Source organism: Pseudochaenichthys georgianus, chromosome 23 (assembly GCF_902827115.2).
Source record: "Pseudochaenichthys georgianus chromosome 23, fPseGeo1.2, whole genome shotgun sequence".
Taxonomy (NCBI): Eukaryota; Metazoa; Chordata; class Actinopteri; order Perciformes; family Channichthyidae; genus Pseudochaenichthys; species Pseudochaenichthys georgianus.
Genome location: NC_047525.1, coordinates 12,448,544 through 12,471,843, shown reverse-complemented (window position 1 = coordinate 12,471,843; position 23,300 = coordinate 12,448,544). Strand labels below are relative to the sequence as shown.

The window sequence follows — 23,300 nt, the reverse complement described above, 5'->3', positions numbered from 1 at the left end:
GGCCACATTATTAACCCGAGACTACACAAAAATTACACTTCAGATACTCAACTTCCTTGACATGCTTCACGTTTTGAGATTTCACAGATATCTGTTACGGTTCTTCCACAAAATGTTCATATGTAAGAGGTTTATCTCTCATTCAGAACAATGGAAACCTTTGATCTCTGGACGCCTCCTTAGCTCAAATATAAACACCTGTGTCATGGAACACGATGATGTCATCACTCCAACTGACATGCTCAGAGCAGCAGACTTCAGATAGCAGTGTGCTAACAGTCCAGCCGTGAAGACATCTACGGGACAGTTTTGAGATTTCTTCAAATGCTGTTGCCATGGCAACACAATGCTCGCCATGAAACACGGTTTTCTCATAACTTCAGTGAAAATACTCCAAACAGCCCAAAACCTCCCAGGTCTGGTAACGATGCAGCCATCAACGCATCTAAGAGTATTATGGGGTGTCATCAAATGCCGTTGCCATGGCGACAGACCACTCGCCATGAAACAGGATGTCGCTGTAAGTCCAATGGACACGGTCCAATCGTCCCCCAATCTTCACTTGTATATCACCGGTCCATGCCTCAACAGCTCTACGCCAAATCTGAGATCTCACCATATGCCGTTTCCATGGAAACGCATCCCTCGCCATAAAACATTATGTCGCTATAACTCCTATGAAAATGTTCAAAAAGTGCTCAAACTTCACATGTGTGCTAACAGTCCAGCCGTGAAGACATCTCCGGGACAGTTTTGAGATTTCTTCAAATGTCGTTGCCATGTCAACAAAATGCTCGCCTTGAAACACGGTTTTCTCATAACTTCAGTGAAATTACTCCAAACAGCCCAAGACTTCACAGGTTTGGTAACGATGCAGCCATTAACGCATCTGAGCGTATTATGGGGTGTCATCAAATGCCGTTGCCATGGCGACAGATCAACTTAGTTCCGAAGTTTGCGGTTCAAATATTCTGCTGCTTTTCCAAGCCTTTTTACTTTCTTTTCTTCTCTCATCACACATTCAAGCCCCCAGTGTTCATGTATCATTTCAATCTAAATTCTTCACTTTCTTCTTACACATTTCATTTTAATCTAAATTATTCACTTTCTTCTTACACATTTCATTTGAATCTAAATGATTCACTTTCTTCTTACACATTACATTTCAGCATAGCAGTTTAGCGTCAGCTTTTCAGCACAAAGCATTCCCACTAGCAATTTCTTCAGGAATTGCATTCTCGAGTTTCTCTTCTTACCCAAGGGCAACAAATTACCCCCATACATGTGATAAGTCAATGCGTGTATTGTCGATTTCATACCATAAGTGTTAGAAAGAAATTGTGGTCCTTAAGTCTTGACAATATGTAATGTCATATATCATACACTACACTACTACTAATGAATAAAGAGGAAAAACATTAAGTTAATCCTTACAGTATCTAAGGATCTTGGTCATACAGTTTAGCTCCAAAATATTTGAAATATGCATTCTTAATTCATCTAGCTTCTGTGATGGACACAAAGGTAAAATAATTACAGGTGTAAATGTGTATATAGCAACGTTTTGTAAAGATTAAATAAATAAATGAAAGCTGCCGTTCAACGTGTCCACTACAATATGTTCACAAATAATGTAATGATTCAGCCTAATGGGAGACATTTACACTTACATTTTTCGAACTTCAAAAAGATTTTCCTAGTCAAAATCCAGTTAATACAGGTGAGCAGAAACACTGTTCTCCAAAAATAATAAAGTATAATAATAACTGGTTGAACATAAAGGCTTGATTGTTTAAGTCATTTCTTATTTATAAAATATGACCTAGTACCAGTCTGTAAGGTGTGCAAATCTTCAAATATACTTTGTCTTATATGATAGTTAAATGAATACATTTGGATAGGATTATTGGGTGAAAAAAGCAATTAGATATCAATCAATCAATGTTTATTTATATAGCCCAATATCACAAATGTTACATTTGTCTCAGTGGTCTTCACAGTGTGTACAGAATATCAGTATGACAATACGACACCCTCTGTCCTTAGACCCTCACATCGTACAAGGAAAAACTTCCAAAGAAAACCCAGTTTAAAGGGAAAAATGGGAGAAACCTCAGGGAGAGCAACAGAGGAGGGATCCCTCTCCCAGGACGGACAGACGTGCAATAGATGCCGTGTGTAAATTGAAAAGATAATACATTTGCAACATAGGTAGTCCAAATGTTTGGAAATGCATGTGTGTATAATAGGAAGATGAATCCACGAGGATATCCATCCAGGACCTATGATCCAGGACCACAGCCACGACTCAAGATCCAGCGCTCGCGATCCAGGACACAGGACCGCAGGATCATCCATGACTCCGGATCCCAGCGTATATAGACACCAAAAAGAAAGACATTTGGGGAAGCTGGGTTAATCGGAACATGAGAGTACACGGGTATAGACAGAGAGAAGGAAGAAGTAAGATATTAGAGAAAGCTTGGGTTTAAACTAATACAATGAGCATGTTTCTGTTCTACAATATTTCTACAGTCTTATTTAATTAATATAAAATAGTAAGCACACTATTCTGCTTAATTGCCCCCCTTAAAATGATGCCTTTGTTTTCCCAGCCAATAGAAGGTGACAGCTAGATTCATTTCCTACCGATCACTCCCTCAGTCAATTATTAGCGTGCATACCTGATAGATACCAAGTCAATTAGCAACAAGCATACCTGACATGTAATAAACAATAGTTTTACAGAGCAAATCATTCCGTCACAGGCTTTGCTGATATTGTATTGTTTCACGGCCAAATGATTAAACCGTCTCTCTATTGCACTGCAGACACAGCTTCACTCATGATTTACTATCATTTTGTTTCCCTCCGGAGGGCCTATTTTTAGTGCTGGTATCATCCTCATCATGTGTTGGAGAGAAGGTTATTTTTAGTCAGGCTGTCACGTGACGTGGAGTCTCACAGCTGTAGGCTAGTGCTACAGCATGTTACAGATCCACAGCTCCCACCATGAAACAATGAAGTAGCATCCCGTTGATCTCCGGATGTATTGAGTTAGATCTTCTTAATCCATGCTACCATGCTTAATCCAAACATATATATCCACATACATTTTTACACTGGACTAAAAAATAGCCTCTTGGTACCTACTGTGTGGAAATGTAGAACTATATTTCTGACAAATAGTGATGTAATTCAGTGAACAAATAACCATAATTTATAAAAGCACTCAAACAATGGCTCATTCAGTCATATTGTTGTGGCAGCAGTCTTTTTAGATGTGTAATTGCACCGCAGCAAATGAAAAAAGTCGGCATTTATTACTAAAAATATTTAATTTGATTGTTCGCCTTTGAATTGGCCACCAACTTTGCCCTGCTCTGTAATTTATAATGAGCGATCAACCCACACTTTTGATTAAGAGTCACTCGGAAACAATCACAAAGAAAAAAAGGGTTATTGTAATTACTTATTTTCCAAGGATGGTGGAAATGTTCTGGTTCAGAACTATTAGCCCTTTTATGAATTATGAATTAGAACATTGAAGGTGGATCACTTGAGGGTGTTTGAATAATGAATGCATGCGTTATGGTGTTCAAGTACAAAACGAATGCAAAATCCAAGGTGAAGCGTGTAAAAGCCAAGGTGCAAAGAAAACGGACTACTGCTGGTTAAATGGAGAAAACTTCCACTAGTATTGCTGGAATTTCTTCAATTTCTATTACTTTTGAAGTTGATGATGAAATTATAAACTTTTATGCACATTTTTTTTTTTAAAGGCACTAAACATCCAGAAGAGGTCTTGCATTTATAAAGTAGCAGTATGCAATTCATGCTTTGATTACTACCTTAAACTTGAGCAAAACAATTAAAGGTGTTCTCAAGTATAAAAAGCTTGGATTGCAAAGCAGATCCATACACACCTGTAGGGAGCAGAGAAGTTTCTAAAGGCCAGAACAGTTCATCACCGGATGGTTCAGTAGAGATGACAGGAGCGACTGACAGCTTATCATTTTCTGGACAGTATTATGCATAATTAAGCCTTTACATAACACTCAGAGACGTCTATCATCATCATTGAAATGTGCTTATTAGGTACTTTTTCACCCACTCTCTGAAGAAGTGTCATGCCACCTTGCTCGATACGGCTGCTGGCACTGTCATTTCATCAAAACATCCACGGTATATCAGTCACGGTTAACAGACCCAAAACCCACACTAGAAAGATATTTTGTTTCAATGGTCAGAGTTGAGGGAAAATAAAAAGAGGAGAACCTGCTAACTAAAGTTAGAGAAAGAGAAAAATCCATCACTTTATCCAAAAGCTGTGATGTAAAACTTAAATTCCTTAATGTTTTTACAGTGTCAAATCAGCAGAGGACTGGCACTAAGACTTACTTCACCATCAGCAGCTAAAGTACACACCACTGTATATATTATGATAAATGCGATATTTATGTATTGTGAATGTTAAACTTATATGTTTACATATAAAAGTTTTTCTTCTTTCTTTTTTTTTGTTGATATTTTATTAAAAATATCTTCTGTTTTTCTAAATATCTTTATTTTATTACAAATTCTTAGTTTAACTTCTTATGTTTGTATATTGATTTTACGTCATTTTGTTAATGAATATTCTGATTCTGGTTATGAAAAATGGGATGTCTGGAGTCAAAGCAGCCTTTTTCTTTGCATACACACTATTACAGACTGCAGACTGTAGGATAAAGGCCCCAACACGTAAAGAAAACTGTCCAATGAGAGTGTGATAGAAATATATAAAAAGCTTTATATTCAAGTGGTCATAATTACAAAGAAATACCTGTTTTATCATCCAATACAGCACAGTTACATCAAAATACAACCAGATCTGGTTGTATTTTCATAAAATCCACTTCCTTTACATTTTGTAAGGATGGCGTCCCATGGTGCACAGAGTAAGTAGTTGCCTATTCTTTATTGTCATGACAGAAACACTCATTACATACAGGACTAAACTGCATTTTATGTGGATTATAAAGCAATTTCTTTCACTTACAGTATTCTTTAGATATGGGACTTTACCAGAGCATTTTCACTTTGCACATTCATAGGCTTTTAGGAGAACAGCCTCAGCTAAAGGTTGACATCTACTACTACGGTAAAAGATATGTATAATTTCAAATCATTTTCCAACAGAGAGCCTCTCAACCCTATATAAATAAAGAAATTACTGTGATATAGAACAGAAATGAAAATGTATACTACAGTCCAAAGGTGAACAGGAAATTGCTGAGAAAACGCTGAGATGCTTAGTTTATGAAATGTCATACGCAGAAGAGGTAGCCTATGGAAATAAAGAAATGTTGTTGGAACTAATACGTAAAAAGTGGAAATTACAGCCTTTGAGCACTGCCAATCTGTGAACGTTTGGCATGAAGCTCTGCAGAGGAAGGAACTAAAGAATGGGATGCAAATGTTCTTTCTCATAAGGCTGATACCTCACCACTCATCACCTCAGTCCTGTTTCATAGGCCCAATTCTAGGGGTCGACCGATTATCGGCCAGGCCGATTATCGGGGCCGATATTCATCATTTGACCGATTATCGGTATCGGCCTTTTTTTTATAAAATTGCCGATAACACTTTGGCTCTGATGCGGCCGTTTCTCTGTCTGCAGTCACCACTCTCTGTACACGAGCAATGTCCCGCCCACAGCGCTATCTGATAGGCTATTACTGAAGTGTCAATCAACACTGAAGATTTTCCGGGCGGGAGCCAGCCATAGAGGCGGGACCTTCTCAGATTACAGGCAGGTGCGAAGAACGCAGACACAGACAGAGGCAAGCAGCAGCGCTGAGCGGCAGAGCCATACATGTGTTTCGAAGGTAAATCAGTTGAAAGCCGAAGTTCAATAAACATCCCAATCCCCTATGCTGAAGTTGCAAAAACAGCACGATCTATTGATCTAATTCTATCAGCTTCCCAGTTACACAGGGACGCGGGAAGTCAGTCAGCGTGCAGCGTCTTGCAGCGGAACTGTGGTGCGGAGGGGGGGCTGCGAGTGAAGCCTCGCAGTTTTTCAGGTTGATATGTGAAGCTCATTAGCTAGCCAACATGTATTTAGCAAATGTTTAGCAAAATATTAGAAGTGAGGCTACTAGTCTAACGTTAGGTCTACTGCAATAGCCTCACTTTTAATAGTTTGCAAAACATTAGCTAGCATAGTGTTTTGCAGTTGCTAGCAGTTTATTGGGATTTTATGCTAGACAGACAGGCATTGGTTTGATATAATAAATTAAGCATTATTGTTAGTTAAGCATGTCAGCCTGCTGCCCCACTTCTTGTCTCTCTAACTCATTGCAGATGGCTGCACTAAAGAAAAGGGCACAGAGAGGAAACCAGTTGTAAGATGTTTTAAAAGTTCATTAAACATAATATAGGCTATGCTTAAATGCATTTCAAAGAAGTTGTGTTGGAGTTTGTGTTATTCTACATTTTGACACCAAGATTTTCTGATTTTACTGCAAATGTATATCGGTTCCAAATATCGGTTATCGGTCTCCTTGATTACTAATAATCGGTATCGGTATCGGCCTTGAAAAAGCCATATCGGTCGATCCCTACCCAATTCCAAACCACCCCCTACACACTACCCCTACAAACTACCCCTACGTTTGCGCAGAGGGTCCGCCACATTAAAAGTGCTGTTCCAAACCAACGAGTGTGGAGGGGGAGTGGGTTATCAAGCCCTCCAACAGCGAGTCTGCATCGGTCCTGACTTCACCTGCTGCTCTACCTGACCGGACTCAACTAGTGCTGTAACGACGCGTCGGCGACGTTGACGCGTCAACTTCAAAATATCGTCGGCGACATATTTCCGCGTCGACGCGTCGCTACACACACGTGGGTCACCCAAAGCAACAAGCAGTTCGCAATCGCACTTCAAACACAATGGAGACTGAAACGGCTACCTCACAGGATTGCGCACGAAGCCCTCAAACGAAAACATCTCGCCCTAGGTCTTCAAAAGCATGGGAATATTTTAAAGTTAGTCCAAAACGCAAAGATATTGTCATTTGCAGTCTTTGCCAAATGGAGTTGGCATATCACACAAGCACAACGGCTATGTTGGAACATTTAAAGCGGCAGCTAGCTGTGGTGGCTACCATTAGCAGCTAGCATTTGCTCTCCGATTTTTACATAAAAATGGAATTATGGATTATAAATGCAATCATTTTTTTATACATAGACGTTAAAAACCTATGGATTAACAGATTCAGCCGCGTTTTTTTTCATTTTAATGCCATTGAACACGTCTTTTGATCAGATTGACAGCTACGGTGGTGAGACGATCTCCCTAGAAGCTCTGTAAAGGTACGTCTTGTGATGACTGTATTAGCTTCCCCTGTCGCGAGTCTGGATCACTCAGTGATGATACTATATACCTACATAATCTGTGGAGTCTCAGCTTTAATCGGATATCTTGTATGTGCAGCTACGATAAGTAATAAGGGTACTTTTATCTTGAGTTCTGTGCCAATCTCCGTTAGCATTTTTCGCTCATGGGTCATTTAGATGCTTCTTATGAGACTTGTGTTTTGTTTTGGTAAAAATGGTTTGTATTGTCAGTTAGCTGAGATTATTTCCGTTAATCTGGTATAACACATTAATAGGTTCTTAAATATTAAGATCCCCTGAGACTAGGGATGCACGATATTGGTTTTTTGAAACCGATACCGATACCGATAACTTCCTGCTTCTCAAGACCGATACCGATAACCGATAATAAAAACAATTTTTATGCCACTAATTATTTTAACACATGTGTATTTTTTTTCCTTGGCCGCCCCGTAGTTTCAGAGCGCATCGAGTTTAAAATACCATCTACAAGCTGATGCTGACAGTCCCCGCTCCTGCCGCCCGCTTGTGGCAGACCACACTTCCACGCTCACCGGCAGGCACCGACTGGCCATCTGGAGGACCGGGAGGGTGTGTGTATGTGTGGTCCGAGCGAGCGAGAGAGAGACCTTACGTGCATTGTTGTTGTTAGCATCTGGTGCTAGCTAGCTGCGCTAACGGATATAAGGAGCTGTTTAAATGAAAACAGAGGAGCGACATTTCGCCACAACTACACACACACACACACACACACACACACTTTGTATTGTATTATTGTCTTCGTATGCTTTTAACACACCATCGTAGCGATGGCGATGTTTCAGGTGACTGATCAGGTTCGAAGTATTAGGGAGCGCTGGATTTGTGAAGAACTCCCCTCTTCCTAAACCACTAATACCACAGTACTGGCAAAACGGGAGGAGCCGAGTGAAAAACAAGCGCCCCTCATCCCAATCCACCCACACCGCAGTATTTTGTTCTTTTTTTTACCCAAAAAATATATTGTATATTATCGGGGCTATTAATACTGTTATCGGGTTTATCGGGATGACGTCATAATTCCTAATATCGGACCGATAATCGTGCATCCCTACCTGAGACACAGTATCGTGAACATTTTTTTTTTTACATTACGTTTTTTATGAATTGAACAACAGAAAAATAATCTTTAGATTAGTCGACTAATCGATCAAATAATCGCCCGATTAATCGTTTTCGAAATAATCGTTTCCCCCCAGCACTAGACTCAACGCTGTGTCCGTCCGTCATGAAACACGCTGTTTACAAACCGTTCCGTGGAAACATTCACTGATACACTGCACAACAAGAGCCATTTAATATCTTCATACAGATGTTAACAACCTTATGGTTACCTCGTATTTGTTTAAACTCAGGATCATTTACTCATGGCTAGTCTAGAAAACAGTAAAGTTGTGTACATTTACACGGACTTTTGCAAAAACTAAGCAGCTTATAAACATCAGATTTTAAAACAAAAATATGTTTATAAAAAATATATGCCATAAAAGATTTGTAGGGTTTTATTTTTGTTATTTTTTAATCCAAGAGATGCTGATTTGAAACCGTTGTTACAAAAATTATGGCATTTCCTGTTTCAGCTAGAGAGGGGAGTTTGTCTCAAAGCTTGCCACTGTATTTACACCCTCTACCTGAAAGGAGGGAGCCTCATTAAGCTGCGAGTAGAGATGTCCCGATCCGATCACGTGATCGGGGATCGGAGCCGATCACGTGATTTTTAAAAGATCGGAATCGGGAGAAAAAGATCGGGGATCGGGAATCCTTAAAAAAAATATTTTATTTAATGTTACAAAACAAAAATGACCATGTCTAAAAGTCATCCCGAGGCCTTACTTTTGGTTTCAAATTACACAACATCATGTATGTGTTGCTTCATTTGGGCTTGTTTTCATAGACCTGGTTGCTTATTTCTCTCAAATCTGGCAACAGAGTGGGCGCAGTGTCTAATAGTAGCAGTAAGCTAACGAGAGGCTACGTTCAGCTGGTGACTCGGGAGTCTTGACAGAGAAAATGTCAGGAGTTTGGAAGTATTATAAAATTGAAAGTGAAGGCAGTGTAACAGCCAGATGCAATGTTTGCAAGAAGGAGGTTCCACGTGGTGAAAAGAACAGATTTATTTAATTTATTGAAATCTCCAATATCAACGTAAGAGCTTGTGCCTCTTCGGGGGGTGCTAACACTTAACCATAAACGTTATAGTTTACTTTCTCCGTCTTTATATGTAGATATTACTTTTCTCCGTTAATCTCCGTCACGTTGTTTCCAAAGCAACAACAACTTCCTGTCAACGGCGCTACCTCTCCTTCAAAATAAAAGCATGTCCATAAATAGGAAGCCAAGCCAAATTACACTTAAGACACATAGCCGTCTACAACTGCAACAAAAGTAACAAACACAATGCGATACCCTTTTCAATTTCAAAGAACACAAATTGGGTTACATTAACAAATAACTATAAAACAACAATACTGTAGAATAACAAAAAGTGGTTTGCTGCTGATTACTATTGAATTGTGTTACTCCAGTAAGATGGAAATATAATACTTTGTTTATTCATGTTATGTTAAAGGTGGGGTAGGTAAGTTTGAGAAACCGGCTTGAGATCGCTAGAATTTGAAAATACACAACCGGAGAAAATCTGCCACTTCCTTATAGAGCCCCTCCTCCAACACACACGAACGTGCACATGACCAATGAGGGCACGAGATAAGTTTGTGCCCAGATGGAAGGCTGACAGGCAGGTAGGCCATTGTACTTTTTACAGTATTACGGCTTCTACAGATGACATTTTTTTATGGATTTGTTGTCAAAGCACTTCAGATATTCATTGCTATCGGGATGTTAAGAGCATTCCATGGAATATAACAAAAAGTGTATCTCGAGCCGGTTTCTGAAACTTACCTACCCCACCTTTAAGTCTTAAGGCTAGAATTCTGCACTAAGCCACATTTTTATTTTATTGTATTATTTGTGACTGAATGTGAACTTGTAAAGCTAGTCAAGCTACCTCTTTCCAGTAGAGTTATTTTTGTTTTGTTACTGCACTATCTGCACTCAATTTGTTTACATGGTTATTTTGTGGTGGACCACTGATAAGCTTTATTTTGTTTTGATCCAATGCTGCACAACTGAACTGATCCAATGCTGCTGTGAAAAAAAGAAGCTATATCCATGTTGGATAGAATGGATAGTTGGGTACTGTCATTTAAATACAAAAAATAACCTTAAGGGACAACTTGAATGCTTTTTTCCTTTTTTTTCTCTTAATGCATTGCATAAAGATCGGATCGGGAAAAATCCGTATCGGCAGATTGTCAAAATCAAATGATCGGAATCGGATCTGGGGCAAAAAAAGGTGATCGGGACATCCCTAGCTGCGAGTGTGACTACAAACAGAGTTCACTCCATCACGGAGGGGAAGTGGGTAGGGTGTGGTTTGGATTTGGGCCTCAGTCAGAGAAGCAGGGCTGATGCAGCTCAGCAGCCGTCAGCTGGAAGTGTTACTGAATGCAGCTCATGGTCGAGTGGCTGTCTCCACTGCCACTTTTTTCATCACTGTTTTAGTCTTCAGATCAGTAAAGTTGTAGAAAAGATGAAAGGAAGTCGATTACTCGTCTATGCCTGTTTAGAGCCTCCATTCACATGTGGTCAGTGAGGCAGACAGAGGCTTATCATTTGAAAGGCAGATGAGGACAGGCTGAGGGAAATGCGATGTGTGACATCACGTGATCAGCCGCTCTCGCTATCCTGTGCCTACAGCTAGGTGCCATTGTACAATGCCATTATAGCCGAGTCTCCATCCCCATACACTCAGAGCTGAGCTTATCCTATAGATTCCACTTCTGTGCAGTCCTTGGATCCTATAGATCAGGGGTGGGGAACCTCCGGCCCCCGGGCCGTATACGGCCCGCGAGACCATTTGGTGTGGCCCTCGAGGTAATTTATAAACACACGCAAAAAAGAAAAAAATTAAAGAAATCTAGACCGCAAAATAATTAAACAAGTGAGTGCCTGTTTTTCCTGGCCACGGTCAGGGTCCTTGAACACAACACAAGCCTAACGTGTCATCACGTGGTATATATGTCGTCTGACTGGGGTGTAGTTCTGACGGGGAGCAGTGACCACCAGAACGCAGCTCCGCTCCGGCACTTCCAAAAATTGCAGTACCCATAAGGAGCCGTACACATGCTGCAGTTTTTGCGTGGCTGTGTCTTAGTTGTAAACCCAGTGGCGATCTGTCATACTGATCATACAGTCAATAACTTTGTTGTTATTAGCATCTGGTTAGCTAGCTATGCTAACGAATATAAGAAGCTTTTTCTACAATCAGTGAGGTAAAGGCACATCTTTATATGATCATTATAGTTATAAAAAAATAAGAGAATAAAGTAAACGGGTATAAAATACTATATGACAGTAAAAAAAAGTTGTTATTAATAAACAAGTATACAGTTTGAAAGGGGAGTGATTTGTAAAATATCCATAAAGAAAAAGAAAATCTGCTTACAGTTATGTTTCATATGGGTGTTGAGAGATGTATCCATACGTAGATCTAATGTTGCTCTCAAAGTGCACCAGATTGATGCTTTTAACCTCAACATTTAAAAAAAAAAAAAATCTTCCCGGGGGGGAGCATGCCCCCGGACCCTCCTAGAGAAGGTTAGGTCCCCCCCACTTAAATCATGTTCACATGGATAGGAAACTAAATACATTTGCACACATCTTGTGTCCATATCTTTCTGTTTTGGTGGTCATGCCACAACCGTGCACGTGCATGCATACGCGAGTCATGGTAAAATATCTGGATTAAGAGGTTGCTTTTTCTTTGCACAACATGAAAGAAAGGCGAATTGAATGGAATGTGATTTTAGTATTTTTAAGCAGAGGTCAATCATTTGTACGGCCCTCGGAGGATGTTGAAAACATTGAAATGGCCCTTGAGAGGAAAAAGGTTCCCCACCCCTGCTATAGATGCATCTCCTAGCATGCACTGCAATCCTGGCTACAACACAATTAAAAGTAATGGAGGTACGCTTGCGAATCCGCAGCCTGCACGCTCTAAACTGTTGGAGTAAAGCACTCGACTCAATATATTTGTCCATCCCGACGCTTTGGCGTTATGAGCAAAATGATGCTTTCCGCTAAAGCCATTTCCTCATGATTAAGTGAAGTGACTGATGCAAGTTGCACCTGCTGCGGAAAATGGACATTACATGGGGAATACATGAGAGAACTGCCAAAATCCTAAAAATATCCATTGTGTCCATGTAATAATAAACAGCCAATAAATTAAATGTGTACAAGGCCAGGGTTGGTTTTCTAGCATTTGTAGTGTGCCATATCATTAACTGGAATACATTTCCAACAACTCTCTTTTAAATGTAGGGCTCCCAAGGTAGTACACTAAGTTCTAGATATCATTTCCACACATCAATTGCTCCAGTTGCAAATAAAGCACTAAATTAGCAGCAAATATCACATTATGCCTCTCAATTACAGATATTTTAATTAGGCACAGTAAATGAGTTTCGAGTACACAATTTACAATTTACAATGTTTTCTTTGCCTTTGCTTTTCTCACAAAAAAAATTAGCAGCTCAAGCAGCAGACAACCTTCCAAATAAGTGCCAAGCAAACTTCTGATAAATATATATTCAGTAATGTATGCTTAGACTGATGTTTAATGTTAAAGGTGGGGTAGGTAAGTTTGAGAAACCGGCTCGAGATACACTTTTTGTTATATTCCATGGAATGCTCTTAACATCCCGATAGCAATGAATATCTTAAGTGCTTTGACAAAAAATCCATAAAAAAATTGCATCTGTGGAAGCCAGCCCGGCTAAAATAGCTGGATAGCCTATCTGCCTGTCAGCCTTCCATCGGGGCACAAACTTATCTCGTGCCCTCATTGGTCATGTGCGCGTTCGTGTGTGTTGGAGGAGGGGCTCTGTAAGGAAGTGGCAGATTTTCTCCGGTTGTGTATTTTCAAATTCTAGCGATCTCGAGCCGGTTTCTCAAACTGACCTACCCCACCTTTAATGTTAAAAAAAAAACATGTCTAGTTTTACAGGAAATGCAAGATCACATTAAACCCATAGAAAAATCACCAAAAGAAAGGAACAACCTGTGACAAACCACCTCAAAACAAGACTATTAAAGACTAATTGTAACCAACGCATTTGACATGCAGGCCAGTTAACCACTATATTTCTATACAGTCCTATTAATACACTGGGACATAATTCATACATGGAACTACAGTTGGGGGTATTGTTCCCACACGGACAGGTTACTATATATGTGTTCCTGACTTCTCACTCTTCTTCCCAGACTGCAACCGGACAACATGACCTTAGCTGCTCTCAAATAAAGTTCCCTTTTGCACCTTCATTGCACCGCCTCTGACTCCCTATCTCTATATTCTCAATAATATGAACTGCCAGTAACAAGCTCACTAAATAAATAAATAACAGCATGAACGCATCAAAATAAGTTCCAAACACAACAACAAAAATGAGCCACTACAAGAAAATTATTAATACATTACATACAAGTTTATGAAGAAAATAGCTCACGCAGGTCGAAGCTAGCTTACATAATTAATATATTAGCCAAGCACTCAATGGCAGACTTCATTCAGTCTTATTAAAATGCATTGTTTTACCAAATGCAGCATATTCTTACCTTGGACTTTTGATGCAGTTTACATCTTCATGTTTCGGGAAACACGACGTCAGCAGGACCATGAGCAGGACAGGAAAACTCTTCTTCCGTTTTGAAGTGGCGAGTTTGACAGTTGAAGTTAGTTTGACTCATCGATGTTAATTAGCATGTTAGCTAGCCAACATTAGCTAACGTTTAGCAGTGAAGCTAACCATTAACAGAGCAGCACAAACACCGTTACTTCTTCCAGAAACGGACATGTTCAGACTGTAAGTATTCAAACGTTCTTATTAAATGACAAAAAAACAACAGTGTGAGCAGCAAGCAAGCCACTCAATTAAAGGTCCGAAAAACATGGCGGAAGAAATCAACCAGCTGGAAAGAACACCTCATTTGGAAGGAAATGGTGCATTCAAGTTTTTCTGCACTAGTTTATTTTTAGTTTGATTAGGCGGGAATTATTTTATTTTTTTGACACTGACAAAGCTGATAGTTGCTTGTAACTGCTCTGTAACTTGTGAATTTAAATTGAGGATTATTAACCTGAAAATAATAATACATAATACAAATTATGCAATTCATGTTCAGTGGAGAAAAAAATGCAATGTAGCCTTTGAATAGTTGTGGCATAATAGTATAAAGTTGCAAAAACATTTAATTACATTCTACTAATAGGCTACATCAATGATGTAGACTGAAAAAATTACACTACTCAGCTCTTTGATGAAAACGTATCACATGTTATAGGCCTATGGCCTATACAATGAAATGTAAAGATATCTAAAATGTTTGGCCTTGGATTACCAAAAGGCCAAAAACATCCAACATCCCAAATTAAAAACACTGAGGCTCTGATTGGGCTACATGTTTGTCAAATCTGGTAATATAGTGGTAATATAGTGGTCCTACGAGCTCCGGTTACACTTCATTTCAGAATCTGCATTATTCAAGTTCCTATTTCTTACCAAAAAAAAACTCCGTAATTAAAGCAGAAATGTGCAATAGCAGGTGGTGGAGTGGCCTTACAGTGCCTGTTAGGGTAAATTAATGTCCACAGCAACAGCCTAGAGAGTGTCTTTCATCTGGTTGAAGTGAGAGATAAAGAGAGAGAGAACATGCAGGAGAGCATCATTACAAGTCCATCTACACCCTTTATTTAATCACTAATGGCTTTGGAGAGGAGTTTCAAAACCATCAACACTGCTGTTTCCCAACGTTTCCTGCAATATCGCCCTAGCAGCCAGCCATTATGTAAACTAGAGTAGAAAATATGCTGCTTCAGTCCATTCTTGCTCCCTCTCTGTCTCCCCAATCCCATATGTCGCCTCACAATGACCTTTTTTCATGGTGACGGATGCCAAAGTTGGAGGTCTCTTGTGGATTGGCAGAGATCTTAACATCTGATGTGACAACCAGATTTTCAGAACACATCAAGATCCTGTCATGGTTTTGAGAAAAACAATCTTAATGTGCAGGCTGTTGTAAAAGACACACAATGGAAGGTTATAGGTGGGTGCTGACTGTTTTGCTTTTTCTTTGTGTTAAATGTCAATACTTCACATACCTTTCTGAAGGCCATACCAGCCATACAGCTTTTCCTGGATCTATACAGCACCACCATGCGCCCAGTGGATGATTCCTGCTATTATGGGATCATGGATAGCACCACGTGGAGAATGACCTTTTCAGCCATGTGTCACCTGCCCATGATGCTCCTGAAAGCCCACTCAGCATAGCGGGGTCTGAATGTGTGTTTCACAACGCTCCACTGAAGCAAGCTCAAAAAATAAGGGAAAGAGGATCACAGCAAAATATTGGACTCACAGAAGCACGCAGTAACTCACATACAAACACAAACAGTCAGAAGTACACACTTGGTTCATTTTTTATGCAGCAGCTGGAAAGTATTTGGTTAAACAATATACAGTTGTACAAGGAAATAATTGGCAGCAATTAAATGATAGTTGTGGAAACCAAAACAAACAGGACAGAAGGCTGCACACAGCTCATGGATAACACACGTTCAAGGGAGGCACACATATCAAACCTCTGTGGGTCCGGCTCCATACGAAAAGAGCAATTGTTGCATTCATAACAGCTGCAGGCATGCATATTTAGAAACATAAATTTAAATCACATTTTCTTTTTTAGTGTTTGCCTTCCAAGTAAGATCATCAGCATAGCAGGTGTCCCCAAAAAGTGATTTCACATGTGAAGGTGACCACACTCTGACACAAAATTAAAGCAACATCATGTTAATTGGATGGACCTCAGGTCAATGCTTCTGCTTCTTGGTGTTTGACAGTATTAAACTTGAGAAAATACTCGCATGAAATGCAATTGAAAGTTAATGTGCTAAAGCACCCACAACCATGTGGCTCTTTAAACGTGAAAATGAATCTTGTTCACTTGCAACAAAGTATTTTCACGTTTTCAAAATCTAAAATAATATACATAATCATAAGAGACAGTGGCCAAATGATTTAAATTCATTGTAAATCATTAGATTAATGCAAGGTTGCTACATGTTAAAAAATATTTAATCTAGTGGACAAAAAGTACATATTTGTGTTGTGGTTTAAAACGTTCCCTAGCTCCCTTAGCCCCATTTAAAATGTAAAAACATTATTTACAGGATTGCTATTAACAAAGTTGAGACCGAGGTTTTTCTGTATACAAGGTCCAACCCCTGCAGGAAAGTGCACATTTATCAGGAGTCAAATGAAACCTAACAGGGATAATTGCCTTGTTAGGACTGCCTAGGAAGTGCGCTCCCCAGTGAGCAGCCATGAGAATGGTCATGCATATATGGATGAACTGCACACTCCTACTCAGCCATACACCGCCTGTGTACCGCCTGCCAACACATGTTTTTCCATAGATAGGGCAAAGAGCCGTGGGTGGTGATGGCTGACATGTGAATGGAAGGACAAAGAGGATGGAGACGGCCGCGTTTCAGTGAATTTTTCAGAGTAAGTGTAGGTGACAGATGGATGATGAGTGTTTGTAGTCAAACTTTGTTTTCCAGTCACCCAGGATATAACTGAACGATTAATATAGATGTTTTTAACGACCTGCTCAATGTTTGTGTATGTCGTTCCCAGGAGAGAATGAGCACCTCTGCCTCCCCCCTACTGACTAGCTGCTGCTGATGATGAGGAGGAGGAGGGTGGCAGGGGACTTCATGTTTGTATGTGCACACATGCCAAGCAGGAGTTGTTGTTTTCGCATCCCAACGCAGGTTCCCCCTCTTAAATCACGATACACGCAACACAAGCGGCTCCCAAGTTCTCCGAGGGAGGCCGGCGCTGTCATGGTAACAGCGTAGAGTGACCTTCAGAGGCTGCTGATGCTCCCCAGAGCCGCCTCCTATTCTGCTTGGCACGGACTTTGTGAGTCATCAACAACATTCAGATTCACATGCTCCCTCTCTGGAGGTTTGGGCTTATTAAAATGGAAGACCAAATGGGGGGGGGGAATTATGGAAGTGGCAACAGCTGAACAGCTTTTTTGTAGCTTGTGCAACCTGATTACCATAGTCAATCATAAATACATTATAGATAAAAGATGCGGCATAAATGAGGTTTTTGATAATGGAACATGCCGGATAAAAGGGTGATGTGTTCCATTAATATATTGTTATTAACAGACAGTAGCAGGAGGAAGCAGGAGTGTTATGTAACAGTACATCAATGTTTTGTGCAGGAAGATCATCAATGTCGACTAAGAAGAAGCTCCACTACAGGTGGTCTCATCAAATCAAACACTGCTTACCACTCACATCCCATAACAACCAAGAAAGCAAAGTTCTGTATTAAAAAAACACACATTGCTTCAACCTGAAGTTGTTTTTAACAATGTCAATAAATGTTCCAATTTTACAAGTATGTAAGTGTCTACAACATCAATCTCAACATATTTTAACAAAAATGTAAGGCTGCCCCTCGCTACGTGTTTTTTAACTTTTAGGAATAACTTTTTTTTTCCGCAACAGTCATGTCCTGCAGTGATAGCTCGAGATTTTAGAAAAGTTATTCGAAAAAGTCATTATTTGTGTTTATTTGATTCAACTATTTAAATGTATTTGTTATAATTTTTACATTATATGTTTTCAATAAAAGATTTTAAACTGTAACATTTGAATGCATACTTAAAATAGCAATGCACATCAGGGGACTTGTGTTGGAAATTAGAATACAGGACTTTGGGCAATGCTTCTGCAACTGTCAATGTTTCTCTGTACTTGTTTCCTACAAATAAATGAATAATTAAATACAAAATTGAAAAAAAAAGTACAATATATTTAATAAATGAATGCTCTCCTCTGCCTATGTGTTAAATTATGAGGGTGTTCCAGCAGGAAACAACATCAGAAGCATGACAGACTTCATCTGGTTTCACACTAATGAGCTGAGAACACTGCCACCCACTGGAGGAAGTGATGCATGCTGGGAGGGGAATCTCTCCACCTTCAGGATGACTTGTTGGCTGGTTTAGTTTCTGCAACAATAAAACGTGTTGTTTATCATCGTACAATTCACTTAGTTGATCGCAGTGAAAAGATAGAGCATCAATAATGTTCCCAGCAGCCACTGGGAAGCTGTGGGGGGGGGGCACATGTAAAGCAGCACTTTGCCATCACTCTCATAGTAAGTCTGAGTCACCGAGTCAATACATTGGCATTTTCTGCACAGTGTGATGGTTTTATATAAATCCTGTATGTGTGTGTATGAGTGTGTGTTCAGTGGGTGTTTACAGGAAGAGGGGTTGTGTGTGGATGTGCAATGGAGGGGGGTCCGCACTCACTTGAAAGGATGTGATTGGACACACGTTTTTTTCATTTTTTTACAGGATTGATTGGGATACACACAAGTCTTATCTCGTTACCATGACAACCCCGGGAGCCCTGAGAAAGAGATCTCCGGGAACAGATGACTTAATTCCCAAAGGAGAAACAAGCCACTCAAGTCTGTCATCCTCTGCCTGTGTGTGTGTGTGTGTGTGTGTGTGTGTGTGTGTGTGTGTGTGTGTGTGTGTGTGTGTGTGTGTGTGTGTGTGTGTGTGTGTGTGTGTGTGTGTGTGTGTGTGTGTGTGTGTGTGTGTGTGTGTGTGTGTGTGTGTGTGTGTGTGTGTGTGTGTGTGTGTCACAACAAATTGAACAGGTCTATTGAACTGAATACACTTTTCACGTGGGGCCATTAATCTAATTCTTTATAAATCCAAAAAAAGAATCCTATGATAAATATGTTATCTCTTTCTTGAAGAGTTATTTATAACAATATCAATACTTCTTATCCTAAAATAAATGTAATAAAAGTGTATTGTGTTGATTATCTGACCTAATCGGAATTTCTGCATACGCACATTTAAAGTAGACAAACATATTTTGAACATGAAAAGGCCGCTTTCACAGGAACAAAATGCTCAACATTTTACGCAAAAAATTTGTTTTTATCAATTTGGATGTGTATCTACTTTGATAAGAAACTACATTATATGGAAATATGTGAAAAAATAAATGTAGAAAGGAAATGTAAAAGCTTTCCAGATGAACAACCAGGGAACTGCTTCTCTATATCCATGGTCCTTAAGGTTTTGGTCAAATAAAGTGTCACCATAAAATTCTCCATATTTCTGTGTTGAAAGCTAATTGGGGCCCCCAACAACTCAGTTTTGACCCCGGGGGCCACAGTGACTTAATCTGACCGTGACTTTGAACTGTGGTTATATTTGTCTTTTGTTCATTTCAAGTGCATTGAAAAGTCAACCCCCTGCATACTCTGTCAGCTGGAGGTGCTCCGTGTTTATTCTGCAGCTTCCTCATGAATATGGAAGTCCAAATCAAAAAGTGTCTCTGGATAATTATATTCACAAAGTTTTTTATACCGTAGCAGAATACATTTCTGGATGTCAGGAAGATAATTGATTCTTATTTATTCTACTCCACGTCTTTATAAAAGCCTTACCACATAAGAACTACTTTATTCAAGCCCAATGGACAAGACTCCACTGGACAAAGTTAGTCTAAAGCAGAGGTGTCCAAATTACGGCCCGGGGACTAACTGCGGCCCGTTGTTCATTTTGAAATGGCCCTCAGCAAATTCTAAAAGTATAATGGCCCTCACATGAAATGTGTGCTTGCCTTTTGTTGTACTTCTAAAATATATATTATCCAGTAATCACGTGTTATTAAACGTAGTTTTTCAAATAAATTCAGTCAATCTTAGTTGATAAAAAAAGCCTAATAACTTATTTATATAGTAAGCCTCAAATATACCCTTCCTATTTCCCCTTACTTTAAGCAATCTGAGGCTTCTGAGTTAAGGGATAAGCTGCAACACTTTTTGTAACAAAATGAATGAAACCCTATAGAGAGCTGTGATAGCATATTCAAGTATCTAGCCTAATTGAACTTAATTTGATTGATTTAGCTAACTTATAACTTATGAGGCAATATACCTCACCTTTAGGGGCCCAGCCCTTCATATATTTGTTCTGTATGCGGCCCTCAGTGAAAAATGTTTGGAAAACCCTGGTCTAAAGCTTAAAAACAGAAGATGGGATATAGATATACAATCCAAACCAATGCACCACAGGAGCAGAATATGGGTTTGTTGTACTGTCTCAAATAGATCCCTTTTTTTAGGATAATGGGTGTTAAGGATAGATAGGAGTCATTTAGGCATAAGAGGGATGTTTATGTAATCGTGGTGATAAAATGGTGCGGATAGAAACTGTTTGGATGTGCCTTAGAGCACCTGATAATGCAATGGCTGCCGGATAAAGTAATAGTCAGTCGTCAAAATGTCTTCTAAATGGGCTGAAAATGGAATAAAGCCTTTAAAACTATGACATCCTGGCTTATAATAAAGCAAAAGCAATGTAGCATTATCATTTTACATTTATAGAAAAACAAGCTGTTTTATTATCCTTTCTGGTGAATACAAACCCATTTGTCCTCCTATTCAGTATGTCGTCTGAAGAGTTAAATTATGCCATTTTGTAAATGTCAAACCTTTGGAGAGCCATTAGTTGATTCCTCTCAGTTTGTGAACTCTGTTAGTATGACATTGACTTTTACAGGGCATTTCAACAAAGGGCAGATCCACATGTGGTCCAGGTGTGGAGGGAAGTGCATGCGAGGCGTCTGAAGTCTCGTTATTGCAGTTTCAGCTCCGGCACCGTCGCTGTTTGTCTTCAGGAAAACGGCACTGGCAGCGGGATTTCAAAAAGCACTTCGGGGGCGAGAAGAAGGAATCACATTTACTTGAAAGTGATTGTGCTGGAGGTACAGTGTGACATTATGACTTGGGATGAGCGGTCTGAATACAATCATTCCCCTTCCTCCCAGGACACTTCAATTTGGTTTTGCCTTCAAAGTGTCACCTCAGATATCACTTAGTTTGGAGATAATGAGGTGTAAAAGGTGCATTTTCAGATAAAAAATAGGCTGCTGTGGCAAAGTGGAGCATGAGGAATAGTGCAGAGGAAATTGAACAAATATGTCCAGTCCTCTTTCTGACCCCCGCCATCCTCCGTGTGGATGAGTGCTTCCCCGCACCACAGACCCTGGAGATGGAGGAGATTGGCCGGAGAATCAAGAGCACGAGAGCTACTGATAATGAAATATGGCCGGGTCTCGACAAGAACAAGATAAGGCCTGCCTCTCATCTGTGTCCCGCTATCAGCCTCTCAGGATCTGATGAGGAGGAAGACCTTTCTGTTCACAGCAGAACATACAGAAACAAACTAGATTGGACACATGCTCATCATTGCAAGGCACCATACAGCAAAACAAAGTAAGTGTGGCTTGGATGGTACAGAAAGGAAAATGGCGGATTGGTGGAGGACACATTTAACTAACAAAGGCACACAGCAAAATAAGCAAATATATTAAAGCAATGTTTTAATTTAGGTATTGCCATATTGTTTCAGATGTTGAGTGGTTTAGTTACTGTCAGCTGTTTTATGTCCAACTGTTGAGTGGGGTCTCAAAGGATAAATGTGTCAGGAAGCCATGATTCAATGTCCACAGGCTATTTACTATCTGGAATGTCAGGAGCATGATGGTTTGACTCCACTGCGCCCATATAAGGCTTGTTTTGCCACTAAGTGGTTGACAGGAGGGTTGTAGCACATCATCAAGTGATATCAACACACGCTCATCAGGAGTACTTGGGTCACCCCAACACACAACTTAATCACAGTAAAAAAGGTATTCTAAATGTTCAATCATTGGTATACTTCATGCTAAACTTGCAAAAAAATTAAGGATATCTTTATGTCCAATACTGATGCACCTCCTTATATGGAGCGATGTGTCTCCATGAGAAATATATATATTTGTTCTGGTTAATGTGAGACTTTAATTTCAGACAACTTGATTATTTGTAAAGTAAACCTATGACCTCATAACGTCCCAGAACAATTAAGTTACATTTTTCTCATTATATAAGTTTTCTTATGTAAAGCCTTAATATGATGACGTAAATAGGAAAAGGCCCCATACATTTAAACATTAATGGTTTATTATATCATATAAAAGATATGCCTTTCAAAGTTACACATCATTTAGTTTTGATGAATTTAAAGTGGTAAAGCTATTTAGAATGTAAAAACCCCTTAATCACCAGACAAAATACTAAAGTCATGACCTGAGTGAAGTCTAATGCTTTCTTCACACTAAACAAGATTACAATATGAAAACAAGTCTCATACATGGCTTTTCTTGCAACCATCCAAAACAAAAAGAGAGATCCACTCTTCAAAACACACTCACACCCAGTGGAACTAGAATCCTGAGTGATCAGACGCTCTGTGAACTCTATAGGATGTCTTGATGTTTCCGTAAGGAGCCAACCAGAAGCCCATTGTGACTAGAGACAGATATGAATTGCCCTCCAAATGACAGACCCTATACAACTTTTCATAAAAATGCTAATGGGGGTTATAGAGAGCCTGCAGCTGAAAGAGGCCATTATCTGGAGACTTAGTTGACATTAGTCCTGCCAGTTGAGGGAAGGACTGCATTTCAGAAGCTAATACAGCTTCTGTGGAGCTCTCTGTCCCAGGATGGTGATTGGCACGTTGAATCATCGTGTGTGTGTGTGTGTGTGTGTGTGTGTGTGTGTGTGTGTGTGTGTGTGTGTGTGTGTGTGTGTGTGTGTGTGTGTGTGTGTGTGTGTGTGTGTGTGTGTGTGTGTTAGGCAGAGGAA

The 23,300-nt window shown here is 39.7% G+C and overlaps 1 protein-coding gene across 1 annotated transcript in view; it reads right to left on the bottom strand.

The window, feature by feature from the left end:
* syt1a (synaptotagmin Ia) overlaps nt 1-14,308 on the bottom strand; it is a 242,837-nt gene extending 228,529 nt beyond the window's left edge. Inside the window, exon 1 of the mRNA XM_034074674.2 lies at nt 14,107-14,308. The gene's annotated coding sequence lies outside the window, so the exon portion shown is untranslated. The remainder of the gene's footprint in view (nt 1-14,106) is intronic.
* Nucleotides 14,309-23,300: the final 8,992 nt, after the last annotated feature.